Here is a 13,927-nt window from a genome sequence, read left to right as displayed (position 1 = left end):
TGGGTATTTAGAAATTGCTGTATGCGTCCACAAACGAGAAGCATAATTTCATAATGCAAACGATAACAATAAAATAATAGTACCCATTTGTAAAGTGCAAACTTATCACACATTTAAGGGTTTCAATGTGATGAGGGCCATTGGAGAGATTAAGTGAGCTATTGCCCAGAGTCTCAGGATGCTGAGATGAGCTGTAGTCGGTGCCAGGGATCAAACGGTGAGCCTCGTGCTCTGGAGTCAGCCACTCTGGCCGGTGGTCCACACCTCTCAGATGAGTAAAAGAGTTACCTTGTTCAGGGGTTGAAACAATGAATCTATCAAAGACTTGTCAATGGATAGTATGGGTCGAATTTCTTCCTACTATTTTGTGAAAGTGCCACATTTTCTAAATTGAGAGTGGTTTGAGAAGCAAAAATGACAGGTGCATAAAAGTCCTTTGGCAAAGGCCAGATCATGTCCTCATCCACATTTCATACTGGATGTGGTGTCAGCAGTGCTTAGACACGTGCAAATGTAGGGCTTCATTTGTGCATGTGGTTTCAGGTGGTGGGCACCGGTGCTCTTCTTTTGGAACTTATTTTACATCATCCAACTTTGATCCAGATTACGAGAAAAAGACAGAAAAGGAAGAAAGAAGGAAGAGACGAGAAGAAAACAAAATGTGGCAAAGGAAAAAGACAGTCTAAAGGTAGGGATAAAAAGAACATGCAAGAGGAAGATAGACAAGAGGTGAAAGCAAGAGGCTAAATGTGGAATCAAGAATAGGCAGATTTTGTATTTGGCAACTCCAACTTTCAGCAACCCTGGCATTCAGCACCACCGGTGGTGGACTAAGAAAAAAACCTCCAAAGCGGTGAAGCTGGATTTCGCCCACACATAGTCATGGGGAAGGAGAGACCTGCGCAAAATATGTATTATAAAAAGATTCTGGAACAATCAGCAGGCAGACAACAATGCAGTTTTTCGTGCTTGCCTTCTACGTCCAAGGTCTAACCTAGGTTTAGGAGACCCATGTGCAGACATCTATCAAAGATGAGCATCAAGTGATCTATGCAGACAGTTTTGAGAATCGACCAGATTGTGTTAGGCAAGGAAGAAACTTCAGCTAGATAAAATAGTCCAAAGAGGCAGCAGTAATTTGAGCTCCAAGTGAAAGGTCCTCTCCATTTTGAAACACAATTTGTTTCACAAACATGGCAGTGACTGGCAAGTAACTCAAGTCTGGAAATGGCATTCTGCATGGCATCACCTCAGGTTTATCAGAATAAAGTAGAGGGCAGTGGATGCCCATCCAATCTCAGACTGGCAACACATGCTGATAAAAATTGGTATCAACCGTTGGTAGCCACTACCTCTAAATCCTCTTCAAGATGAAAGAGTATTCTGGATGTTATCTGCAGACATGGAGGAATTAGATTGTTGATATGATGATTTGAGCTGCTGGCTCAACATAAATAGAAAATAAGTTTGGTGACAGACATGAACATTGAGGATGCCGTAGTTGAACACTTTTGATTCCGACATGAACAGGAATAGAAACCATATGATTGTGATCCTCATGGAAATTTCAAAGCCATTGCTCCCACTGACGGCAATAGGCTGCAAATGATTCAACAAGATGGCCTGGGGAAGTTGTCAAATGCTGCAGATAGGTCTTAAAGTACCAAAGCATTGACACCGCTGTCCATCCGAAGTTCATCAATCGCTTCAAGCAAGACCTGTTCACTTCCCAAAATGAGATGAAAGCCTCAATTCCAGCAGCCTACCAGTCACTGCTTGAGGTGAGCGTATGGGGTAAAAGAAGATTTTAGGAAAAATGAAAAGCTCAAATCAAAAAAGGGTTGAATGGACCACGAATAAACTTGACTTGGGGCATTCTTTAGAGGTCTTACGATGCAATTTTCTAAGGATGGTTAGATGTGGATCTTTGTGTGTCAGAGCTGATGACGTTTCTTTGAGTAGACCTGAGGCTAAATGGAAAGATCTTACATTGAAAGCTGTGCTCCGCACTTACCGACCATCTTAGTAAACATGGAATTTTGCCAACCCAGTCCGTCTGTTGTTGGCTAAAACTACCCTAACCTAGGTTGTAGCATATTATTCCAGCAACTTTAGTAATTCCAAATAGTTTATAAGTCGGTGTAGTGCTACCTCCTGAGCCAAAGGGGTTTCTGGACGATTCTTTCCCTGCACCTGCTTTCCATCCTCACTTAAATAGACACTCATATATTGCAAGCCCCACTGAAAAAACACTTTTGCAAACTTCTGCTATACTTGATATTAACACGTCACTGCTATATCAGAGGAGTTGGCCTTGCAAGCCAGTCCTGCTTGGCAAACACGGGTTTGCATTAGGTGAAGACATGTGAGGAATCAGAGTCATTGTTTCAATAAATAGCCTACATATGGCTGCAGCAAGCCTTGAAAATAAACCTAGATGTGTTGAAGCAGGTGAATGCAGAACTGAAGGTCCAGAGAGACCTTCAAAAAGTATATTCACCTTTTAAATATGACAACGGGTGAAGGAAGGTCAAGGCTATCCCAAGCAGGAAGGTCCAGAGGTTAAAGTTGAGTCGAATTAATGGAAATGAGGAACCATGTGGGAGAGGAGGCCAGGTCTGGAAGAAATTGGTTAAAACACAGTAGGTTATGAGAAGGTAAGAAACTATGCCCACAACTCACAATTGAAGCCCTTGTGATCAATGCTTAGACAAGGAGGACAAGGAGTGAAGTAGTGTGGCTCACTGGTTAGAGGCGGCAGACCCGAGAGCAGAGGACGGCCCGGGACCAGGGTTCGATTCCCGGCGCGGCAGGTTTCTGGACCAGGGTCAGCGGACTCAATAATTCTCTCGCCTCGGTGCCCACTCTGATCAGCGATCACACTCGGCAACTCTGGGCATTAGCTTGCCTCATCTTCACTAACGGCCCCACCAGACCGCCGGGGATGCCTGGTCTCACCCTGGAGATACCCATTAAGGGACCATCTCTCAGGGAAGCCAGGAAGGGTTTCGCAGCGGTCGAAGCGCCTTGGGACCCTACGGGTAAGTAGTGCGCTATATAAATGCCTATACATACATTTACAACTATGGTCAACCAGAATATTGGGTATATGGCCGACTCACGGATCAAAAACTGGCATGTAATGTACATTGATGGTTGGATAGGCTTGGTAAGCAGTGCTGGTACCCTTTCAGAGAGAAACCGTGCCCTGCGCCTCAAGGATTACCACGTGTGACCATATGAAAATAAGTACTTAAAAATAAACACTACTAGACTGACATTTCCTGGTATGACTCGTTTATGTTTTCTTTTTTTGTTAGTCATAGAGCGTAATTGTTTGTAATTTTGGCCTTAGTCAAGTAAGTGTTGCAATTTCCCTTGAGTAGGAGGTCAGAGTTCACTCGAAAGATAAATTCATGATGAGGAAGAGAACCTCGCAGGAACAAATTTTCACACAACTTGCAAATCTCCTCAGAGGGATGGACATCAACAAAATTGCCAGAGGTGAACCAGTTCACATACTGACTCAACCGGAACAGGAAAACAGTAGATCAAAGCCAAAAAAGGGCGAATGGCGCTTCAGACCTATCGTAGAGCCAGTGCTACTCAACGCACGGTCTAGGGGTCGCATGAGGCGCTCCTGACTTTCAAATATGGCCTCCAGCTGAACGAGCACACTGGGCTGCTGAATTGAATTGAACGGGCAAGCCTTAATTTGCACCAACTGAAAGAAAATAAGCCAATAAGGTGTTCTGTACCATTTAACTTTAGGAATACATTAATTTTCAAAAATCTTTCAACAAATGTTTAAAATTCAAAAAAGTGCATTGCATTAACACCCAGTTCATCTTAGAACATCCGATTATATCTGTGCTTTTAGATGTATTTTTTGTTAAAGTGACAGTTTTCAAAATGAACATAGAAACAGGCATGCCCCCTCCCAACCTGGCAGCAAAGCCCATACTGAACTAATAGGCAAGCCAGTTGCCATGAAGAACCCTCTCAGGGCAAGACATGGAACCCAAAGCAGCCCTGGCAATTTTCTCAGACCAGCCCCTGGAGAAGCACAGCCTAGCCGCGGGAGGCTGGAAATTCTTGCTTGCTGTTCTTACTGGGGGGCTATATTGCAGCTCCACTGCAAAACCACTCACCAGTAACAAAAATGTCCCCATCCGTCCAGCCTCCCAGGGAAACGCCTGATGCCCTATATGGTCAGTCATGGTGGTAATGAGGCTAGATGGACAACATTATAGTTTATTTAATGAAGCACAAGAGGTGGTTTTGTACAGCGCATATCTTGACCACATGCATTTCAAGGTGCTCTTATATGTCAAAATGAAGAAACAGGAGGCAAAATGAAATTAGACGATTGCATAGGATCACACAATTCGGTTAAGTGGGGAAGACATGACTGATCCCAGGTTTTATGGTTTCACATTGTACAATTCTATTTCATTCCAATTCAACAATCAAGTTATTTCTTTTTTACACTGGACTCTCTCAAGGTAGCAATAGCAAGCAGAGAAGGCTTACCCCAAGGTGCGGTAGAGGGATAGCAACTCAGATACAGCATTACTCAGTATTGACTAATCTAACACTCATCTACAGACTAGAGGCCTAATTTAGACCATGTATGTGAATTCTTTCCCCTATGCCCAGTATCTCCCCACCTCACACCCCTTCCACAAAGCCCCACTCCCACCCTGCTGTCATCAGTGCACCCCCTGTGCACCCCACAGACCATACGTTGTGGTCCCTGGGAATATGTTTGGGAGTACCCATGGTATAGGCAGTGGAACAATCACACAGACACATACTGACACAGAACAGATAATCAGGTTGATGCTGGTGCATTCTCACACAAATACAAAGAACGACCTACCCGATACCAGCATGCCAATATATATGGATAAAATCCCAAACTCCAACACGTACACACAGCCACAAATGCTGACACTTTGTTCTTCTGAATAGTGCATACCATGCCCAACCAGTGTGACTCTGTCTGAAAACATATGCCAAATTGCAGTCAAATTATAGTGGAACAGAGTGACACCTGTCGCGTCTCAACTTGGCACGCCGCAACGCAAGGTGTGGGGGAGTTGTGCTGACAAGCGAACATGGCTGACAGCCTTGGAAAAGGCCGCCATTTTGCCTGCCTTTCTGCACCACTGAGAGTTGTAAACAGAGCGCGATGTGACAAGCGCTGCCAGAGTACCGCGAGAGAAGTTTGGCATTGTGAAATAGTCAAGGGGGTGTTTCGAACCACTAAATGCTTTTCGCAGCTGTATGAACACTATTGATGAAGGCTACGTGTTGGCATCGCTGTTAATTGCTGTGCGGGAGAGAGCAAAGGCCTTTAATTAACAGATGACAGTTCATATTGCATCTCTAAAAGGTGAGAAAGAAAAACTGCGAAATTGAACACGTCACCCCTCCTCTATCTTGACTGCTCACCTCTGGCGCTGTTAGAGACCGTTGATCACAAAAAAGGCCCATTGAAGGCATTGCACTGTTTGCTGTTGAAGGGAGAAGGGGGTCTCCTAAAGGGCCTGGGATACTGTTGTATTTTGCGACACCCAATCCTGCAGGGCACAACAATGCAGGGACAACAACTACAATGTGTTTTACTACTCGTTTATTTATTTATATATTTGTTGATTTTTTGTTTATTCATTTATGCATTTTTATATAGTGCAGACATTACCCAAATGTGCAAGAGTGCTGTACAATGAACTAGGATCATTTCCAAGATACATGATTACAAAGACATATGATTAAAGTCATGTAAAGGTGTATAGTAAAAGCAAGGGTTACTCCATAAATTTAGAGAACCTGGGGTAATGTAAAATGTTACTCTAAACAATGGTTCACAGGGAAATAAAACTCTTTTGGAGTTAAACCAGCCAGGAAACAAAATGGATATACAAATCTTTCTTTTGACAATTAATGTACACAGGGTCAGAGGCAAAAAAAATTCTAGCCAAAATACAGTTTTATTTATTAAAAATTCTTGAATTATATACTGTCAAATAACAAGAACTTGTGCTCATGGTTTTAGTGAAAAGATGATGTAGTGTGGAGTGATGGAAGAAATAACAAAAAAGTTTATCACTTAAAGATTTAGCATAAAAGGAGTCCATTTGAGTCTGATTGTCGATAGCGTTTCGACCTCCGTTATTCTGAGGTCATCATCAGGACAGAGCAAGCGCTCTTTACATCTGTATATAAGAGAACAAGGCGAAATCAATTAAACAAGAGGGCATAATGGATGAGCCCATTAATGAGAGGTCCAAAGAGTCAGTGTAATTGGACCTGGAATAGTCATTGGAGCCTATATCCTCAAGTTCAGCCGATCTGAGGTAGAAGTATCTGTGCAATCTGGATGCCACTGTGACTGTGAATAAAACGTACTGCTGTATTAGAATTTGGAGTCCAAGATGTATGGTTTAAGAATTTATTATTAATTACGTCCAATGCTTAGAGGGTGTAGGCAGATCTAACATGGATACCACGCCATGATGGAAGCATCAATTTGAACTCACTGAAACGATAATTTCAGGTTAATCAGCAAAATTAGGGTGGGCAATCCGGTGAGTTCTGATGGTGTCGGGAAGTTCACTGCGATAAAAATCACCAACCAAGTCAATATCCCGTCCACCCCAAACGGGACCGTCAATTCACAACCGCTTATTGCAGCTGTCATGTTATGGACAGAGTATTCTGCTGGGTCTCAGGAGCCGGCGTAGGTCCACTGACTCTTTGAACCTCTCATTTATGTCCTCTTGTTTAAGGCCTGGCCCACCTGGTGTTCCGAGTCAATATCGATTAGACAAGCTTCAACAAGAGCAATATTCTCACTAATTGTAGTGTGAAGAAGCTGTGCTGTCTTGAAAGCGCTCCATTTTAGTCTAATTCATCAGAACCTATGTGTAAGTTACTGGCTCCACAATCCACTCTTAATTTATCCTTCAGGGGTAAGGCGAGTATTACCTTGGGTGGGTTGTGATCCCCATAATTTGAGGGCAAAACTTTCCGTAATAACACGAGATCAGCCAAATTAGGTAAGAGAAATAAATAATCTATCATAGATGCACAGCCTCTATCCCTTTATGTGGGTAACAAGTGTTCAACAGCCCGGCAAGATCCGTAACATTAATTAAATTGTAGGAAACCAGGTAGCTCCTGAACTCTATACCTCTGGTGTTGGTACCAAACAAATGTTTTTCATGGTTGTTCCCACGAGTCAAAGTACAAACTGATGGGGACTTTGCATCTATGGGCAGTCTTGCATTAAAAACTCCTGGCAGGCAAAAACCAACCGATAAGGCTTGGGCAGCAACATCGTTCTGTAATTCCGAAAGATATTCAAATACACATGAAAAATTAGTATTCAGGGCGCTACTGAAATTATTGTTACAAAAATTAATTACAAATAAAGTCATACCTCTCTTAAATTTCAGAACCTGAAAATTATTACTACTGGTAATCAATACTTTGGAGCTGCCCCCCGCTGCTAGATTCACCCAGATGGCCAGACCACCAGTTGCTCGCCGCTCAGGAGGGTACTGCTGGAACGTAGTAACCAAGGGCCAGATTTATCAATATTGCATTTTGCGATTCTAAGATAGCAAATTTTAGCGATTCACTATTTTAGAATCGCAAAATGCAATGTATGTAGGTTTCGCAAAAAAATAGAGATTCCCACATATTACTTAATAGCGAATCGCAAATTGCGATTCGCTGTTAAGGAATGCCTTCCCATTCATTCCTATGGGCCTAAAGGCCCATAGGAATGAATGGGAAGGCATTTGCAATTTGTTATTACCAAATAGGTAATTGCAAATTGCAAATGAAATTGCAAGGGTGCCAGGAGGCCACAAGGCCCCCCTAATGCACCCCCCCAAAAAAAGGTAAGTGTGCACATGTGACGCATGTATGCGCCACATGGCACTTCAAAAAATGCACTTTTGTGCATTTTTCTAAGAATTTGCAAATTACCACCAACTTGAATTTGCAGGTAATTTACGATTCCTTAAAGCAACGTCGCATTCTGTGAATACTTCTTGCAGTGCATTTAGGGAATCGCAATTTGCGATTCCCTAGCTGCATTCGCAAAATAGGTAATCGTAAAAATTGCGATTACCTATTTTGCAAATGCCTTTTGGGTTGATCCATCCCAAAAGACTTTTTACCATTTGCGACCGGTAAAACCCTTGATACATCTGGCTCCAGTTTCCAGAAACAGAAGTATGTCATATTGCCTTACCAGCATTAGCCAATAGTGTGGCATTCGTTTTGTAAAAAGATCAGCATCATTCCAACTTACAATCCACAACATTGGGTCTCCAACACTCCGAACATTCCCAGGGGGAGAAATTGGAAAGATGAAAGCGTATGGAGACTGATTCCCAGGTGAGGGCAATGATAGTGCTCTTCTATCATTTTGGGCATTACTGAATCAATCCAAACCCTCTAGGTGACTTAAGGCAGAGAACATAGTGTTAAATGCAATATGAGACCCACAGCTATTTTGACTTATACAGCCTAGATTGATGCCCTGCCCAGTTGGTTTACAGAAATAGTCTAAAAGTAGAGCGCAGATATTGGTTTGGTACTATTGCTAACCTCCCAGATCCACAACTTCGCAGAATTTTTTGCTTGTTCGCGCTTTCAAAATGCGTGTTCGCAAGATATTTCTCAGCGAGCTCACAAACAGCTTTCGCGAACAGGAAAAAAAGCATCCCGAACGGGCGAACAAGCAATTCCGCGTGTTCGCACAACTTTTACGTGCGCGCTGAGATTTTTTACCATTTCCCGGAGCTTTGTGTTGCGGGCCTACGCAAATTTTGGCCCCCCACTTCCCACCCAATACGTTTCTCACAATATGAGGTCTCCGAAAATTCATGACAATACAATCCCCTGCAATTAACTTTTTAGAAAGGCCCACCCACCCCACCCTCTGGACCATCAAGATCTCGTTGGAATGGAGACTACTAAAATGTTTGTGTTTATGGAGCCAGTCTATGGTCTTATTGCATAACTCAATCCTGGACTCTTCCTGGGATTCCTTGAGGGGGGACTCCTGCGAGCCCTAAAACATATGGGCACAATGCCGGAAGTAAATCAAGGTAATCTTTCAATAAGCGAAAAAAGAGTTCCAGACTGGTTATGATCGGTTGTGCTGATGCCCAAGTAGCCATTATCTTGTGTCATTGGATTGTCTAAATGGACTACATGAGGGAGCTTCAACTGAGCATTGCATGATCATAACTTGCTGATTTTCCTTTGGTTTCTCCTTAGTACCGCCACTACCAGTGGCTGAAGTGCTATTAGATAGGATAGTTTGGCACAAGTTTTTCTTAAAGAGTTAGGTGGAGGTGGTAGTTGGAGCTTAGAATTTTCAGCGGCGGATAACGTATGGGCAATGTCAAATACCCTACTTTCAGTGTTATTCAATTGGTCCTTAATAAATTTGAGTTTATCTTCTAAGATGGCACACAACTTTTCACAGAGAGTATCAAGATTAAACAACCCTACATCGGAGTGATCTAGAGTCTGTGTTGACTGTGTTAGAGGTTGCTTAATGCACCATGAAGTAAGTTGGTCCTGGTATGCAGCATTTTGTCTACTTACCCCTATATGACATTTAGTAGCAGTCTTTGGCTCTGGGTCTGACAAAATACTGGTGGTACTTTGAGGGGCTGTTAGGCTGACAATTTCATTAGGCACCAATGCCAGGAGGGCAGGGGAGGCTCTTAACTGTGTCGGGGTGCCTGTAGGACAAGTTGTCAATATACCCTCTATCAATGAAGGATTAAATAAATGGGCTTCTCAGTTAAGGCCACATTCCAATGATAGTCTCCACTCGGTTAGCATCATTTCTTTTGATACAATACTCATTGCCCTTTCCAGCATGCTGCTGGTGGTTGTAGTAGGGCAGGTTGATGGCCCCCTCCCCTTGGTCCGCCTATAGGCTTCCAATTCCCCATTCACAAAGGATAACTCTTACCAGGTTATAGGTATGGCGATGACAACAGATGAAAAAGAAGGTAGGCCCAACCTCATCGAGCTTCGGAAAGGCACAGGCGGGTGGGCCCTTGGTCCGTGCTTCGCCCAGGCACGCCCACATGCTTCCTGTGGAGCCCGGGTAACTTATGTTGTTTATGTCAGCCCCTCTTTCCCCCTCAGGGCCTCTCTTTAGCCCAAACAATGCTGCTAACCAATACAGGATCAATGTGCAGCATTTAGATTATCATTCATTTATCCTTTTGATGTGGCACACTATATGAGGACTGGAGCACGTGTACTTAGCCTATCATTTATTTATTTATTTGAGTTTTATAAAGCGCTGGCTAGTTGGAGGTATCAGAGCGCTTTACATAAGGTTCCACAAAAATGACAAAATTACATCAGTTACGAGTTACATGCGTTACTATAAACAAAAAATTACAGGAGCGAAGAAGAGGGGGGAAACATGAGTCAGCACACTGGAGCAGGAAGGGTTTCCTTTACCAATTAATAGTGTGGTAACATGGTGCGGAAAAGATTCATCGGCAGGGCTGACGGCCGCATGTAGTGCAGTTGCTTTTGCAGCCATGGTGTGGCTTGTTTTGCGCTTTTCATGGCATGTCCACTCTGAGTGGGGGCATTCGCTAGTCTGTCTGCCTCCTACTGACATGCTGCTGAATCATTAAAGGACGTCAACTCTGAAAAGCAAAATACATTTGGGCAAATTGCTGAAATATTTAAAGTGCAGCCTGTTCAGGCTTTTACTGTGTGACGATCCTTGTCAGAAATTGTACGTTGTAGAGGCAGACATTTTGGTGTTCTGTCGCCTTGTTCGTCAGATATCGCAGGCCCTTGTAACCTATAAGTAGCATGAGGTGCGGTGCTCAATTAGGAAAAATAAAATAAGTGAAATCGCCCTCGTCAGCCAGCACCATATATTGCCCCTGCCAGAGCTGCCAATGACAGTACAAGCACAACTACTAACCATCACACTCCTACAAGTGTGACAATTCAGGATATTCCAGGCCCCCAAAGCTATAAGAATGGCTTGGAAGGCAGGTATTAATCATTAGAATTAATAAACGATTGTTGTTGTGCTCGTTTCTAAATTAGACAAACTGCGCCACTTTGTGGCAGACTGTCCAAAGTGCCTGTGTTGTCAAGTGCCAGCGCCAAGCACCGGAAACCACTGGCTCAAATTAAGCACTGATGAGATGACCTCTCCTGCAACATAAAAGTCTTACCTAGATGTGATGTATGTCCAGCACAGAAAAATAAAATAAAAAAATATCCTATTTTGCCGCTGGTCTAATTAGCATTTAACCGAACTGACGTATGATGAGGAAACCTACTCTGGCCATTATTGGTTCTCCTTTTCACTCTTTGGGGCTTGTTTACAAGCCCAATGCACTCCCATAACTTCACTTTTCTTGATGTTCCCACGGTGCACTGGGCATACCCGTATCTACGAGGCCACGGAAAGCCATGTGTGGCTTTTCGTGGCCTCGTAGATATGGTGTAAGGCAACACAGCACAAGTCGCTGTGTTGCCTCCCACTGCATGGGGCAGGTGTACCATGAGCATTGCGGTGGGTGTTCCCACTCAACGCCCATCGTTTTTGAAACATTCCCAAATTTACAGCATAGCATTAATCTGGGAATACATCAAAACCATGCGCCTGCGGCGCACCAGTTGTTTTTGCGAAAGAAGGTGTCACTTCCTGCACAAACACAACTCAATTTCAAGACAGGGTGCAAAGGTGTCTGTGTTGGCGCATGGCAGACATTTGTGAGCCAGTGTTGTGAGAAAGGACAGGAATGCTCTGTATCTCATAGATACCGTAATTCCTGCCCTTTTATTTTGGCGCAGGGCAGCACACCAAGCAGCCTTCCTGCGCTGCCCTGCTCCAAAATATTGCAAATGAGGCCCTTTGTCTGCTTGTGCTCCACTGTTAGGTGTGTTGTGTAGTCCCAGCCCACTCTCCGTCAGATCCCCCAGTGATATCTCCGCTCTCTCAGTACTCCTTACCATCCCACGCTACAGTCTGCATGGCTCCCTCCAGTACTCCACTGTCAACTCCCTGACACATACTATCCACGAAAGTGCCGCAACAACCATGGAGCACATCTTCGGGCCCACTTTAAAGCATCAAAACACACCACTGGTCCCTGCCTCTCAACCAACTCCTTCCATCAACCATACACAACAATGGGAACAGCTTTGGGGCTTCGTTAATAGATAGGAAAGCGTCATAGAAAATGCTGCAATTGAATACAATATCTTGGTGTTCTCCTTGCCTTCCTGCTTGTGCTTGCATTCTATAATGGCCTTGTTTGCTTTTGCAATGTTTATTTAAGCCTTCAATTAAGCAAATATTTGTTTGTGTGGTTTTTTAAGCTCTAAGTGGCAGATTTACAAGCCCCGTGTGCCACTTTTACGCCGCCGTTGCGTCACTTCTGTCACTCAGCAGCGGCATAAAGCTAGCGCTATGCTGCAGTGGATTTACAACGTGACACATCAAGGGAGATGTGTCACGTTGTAAAGCCCTGCGCCACTTGAAACCTGCGTCAGGTTTCATGTCGCCGTTCCGGTGCAGGAACGCCTCGTAAAAGTGCATTAGTAAAATCTCCAAGCTTTCACTCAGTCACTTTTACAACCCTGCTGCGTCAAAACCTTGCGCCTGCTTGAAGTAGGCGTAAGGTGTGATGTACCATTTGCAAGATAGGCCAGGTTGGCACAGTGCTTGAGTGCTGGAGTTGCGACGTTCCCGCCATACAACTCCAGCACTGCGCCAACGTTACGACGGGAGATATGATACGCATCTGCATTTCCTGGTGCCATGAGGCACCGCATTGTAAATGCAGCGCATCCGTGGTGGCGCAAGGATTGTGATGCGTGTCGCAAGTTTCCTGGCGCATCCCTGCTGATTTGCAGGGATGCGCCAGGAATTGTAAATCTGCCCCTATGTTTTTATTAAAATTTATAGTGATTGCCCTAATCGACACATCTCACCAAAAGGGCCTTCATGTAAAAAAACTCTTCTTTTTTTAACTAGCTCAGTGGACCAATCTTGAGTCGAAACAGTCATTTCTTGCAGAGTCAATAAGCTTAGATCAGTAACAAGATTTCTGTCACACTTTAATAGACATTACTCGGGTGGTGTGTTGAGTTATTACCATCCTGATAGTGTTATTTTGCAGAAATGAAATGGCAGAGGTTGCCTCTCTTCCGGTTTCACCATCATGAAGCGAGATGTCATTGTATAATTCTCTCACCATGACCATAAGATGACTTTCTAAGTAACACGAAGAATCCCTTCTCGTAATATATAATACCTTCTACCTTAACCTTTTGATCTTTAAAGACCTTGTAAACAGGGCAGCACTCGAAAGCCACTTGTAAGTAAACCCCCATTAGGGAATATCTCTCCTAATAAAAAAAGATGACATCCACAGCAGGCTGATTTCAGGCCAACACAGAAAGGCATTGTTCATTGCACAAGGCAGAGGTGAGTGTCAGGTTTTTCTTTTAAAGCTTTGTTTGAGCTTTATGAAGTTATAAAGCACTGTAACCCACCGTGAGCGCAGATTACAGTCATAAACTGTACACATTTTAGCAGTTTAAACATATTACAAAATATTGCTGGTGAGCAAGCGTGCAACACCCATTGGGCTCAAAGGCCCCCCCCCCCCTGCAGAGGTTTTCTGTAACTCTCTGGAATTCAAACTCCATGAGTTCTGCCCACCCCTAGTACATATACGCTAGAACTGGATGTTGTTGAACAGAACAGAAAGAAGTACCATAGATTACAAAGTGAGTAGATGGGATGAGAATTTAGTTGTGCATAGATAACGAAGGTGGTGTCGGAATCTTAATGAGCATCTCTACTACAGAAGGCCGTTGATGTCGGGAGGAG

At 43.7% G+C, this 13,927-nt stretch overlaps 1 protein-coding gene across 9 annotated transcripts in view; it reads left to right on the top strand.

Moving 5' to 3' along the window:
- The window catches only part of KCNMA1 (potassium calcium-activated channel subfamily M alpha 1), a 1,464,982-nt gene that overhangs the window by 1,231,595 nt on the left and 219,460 nt on the right, over nucleotides 1-13,927 (top strand). The window lies entirely within an intron of this gene.

This window comes from Lissotriton vulgaris, chromosome 5 (genome assembly GCF_964263255.1).
Source record: "Lissotriton vulgaris chromosome 5, aLisVul1.2, whole genome shotgun sequence".
NCBI classification, from domain to species: domain Eukaryota; kingdom Metazoa; phylum Chordata; class Amphibia; order Caudata; family Salamandridae; genus Lissotriton; species Lissotriton vulgaris.
The sequence above is the reverse complement of the archived record's forward strand: the minus strand, read 5'-3'. Positions and strand labels throughout refer to the sequence as shown.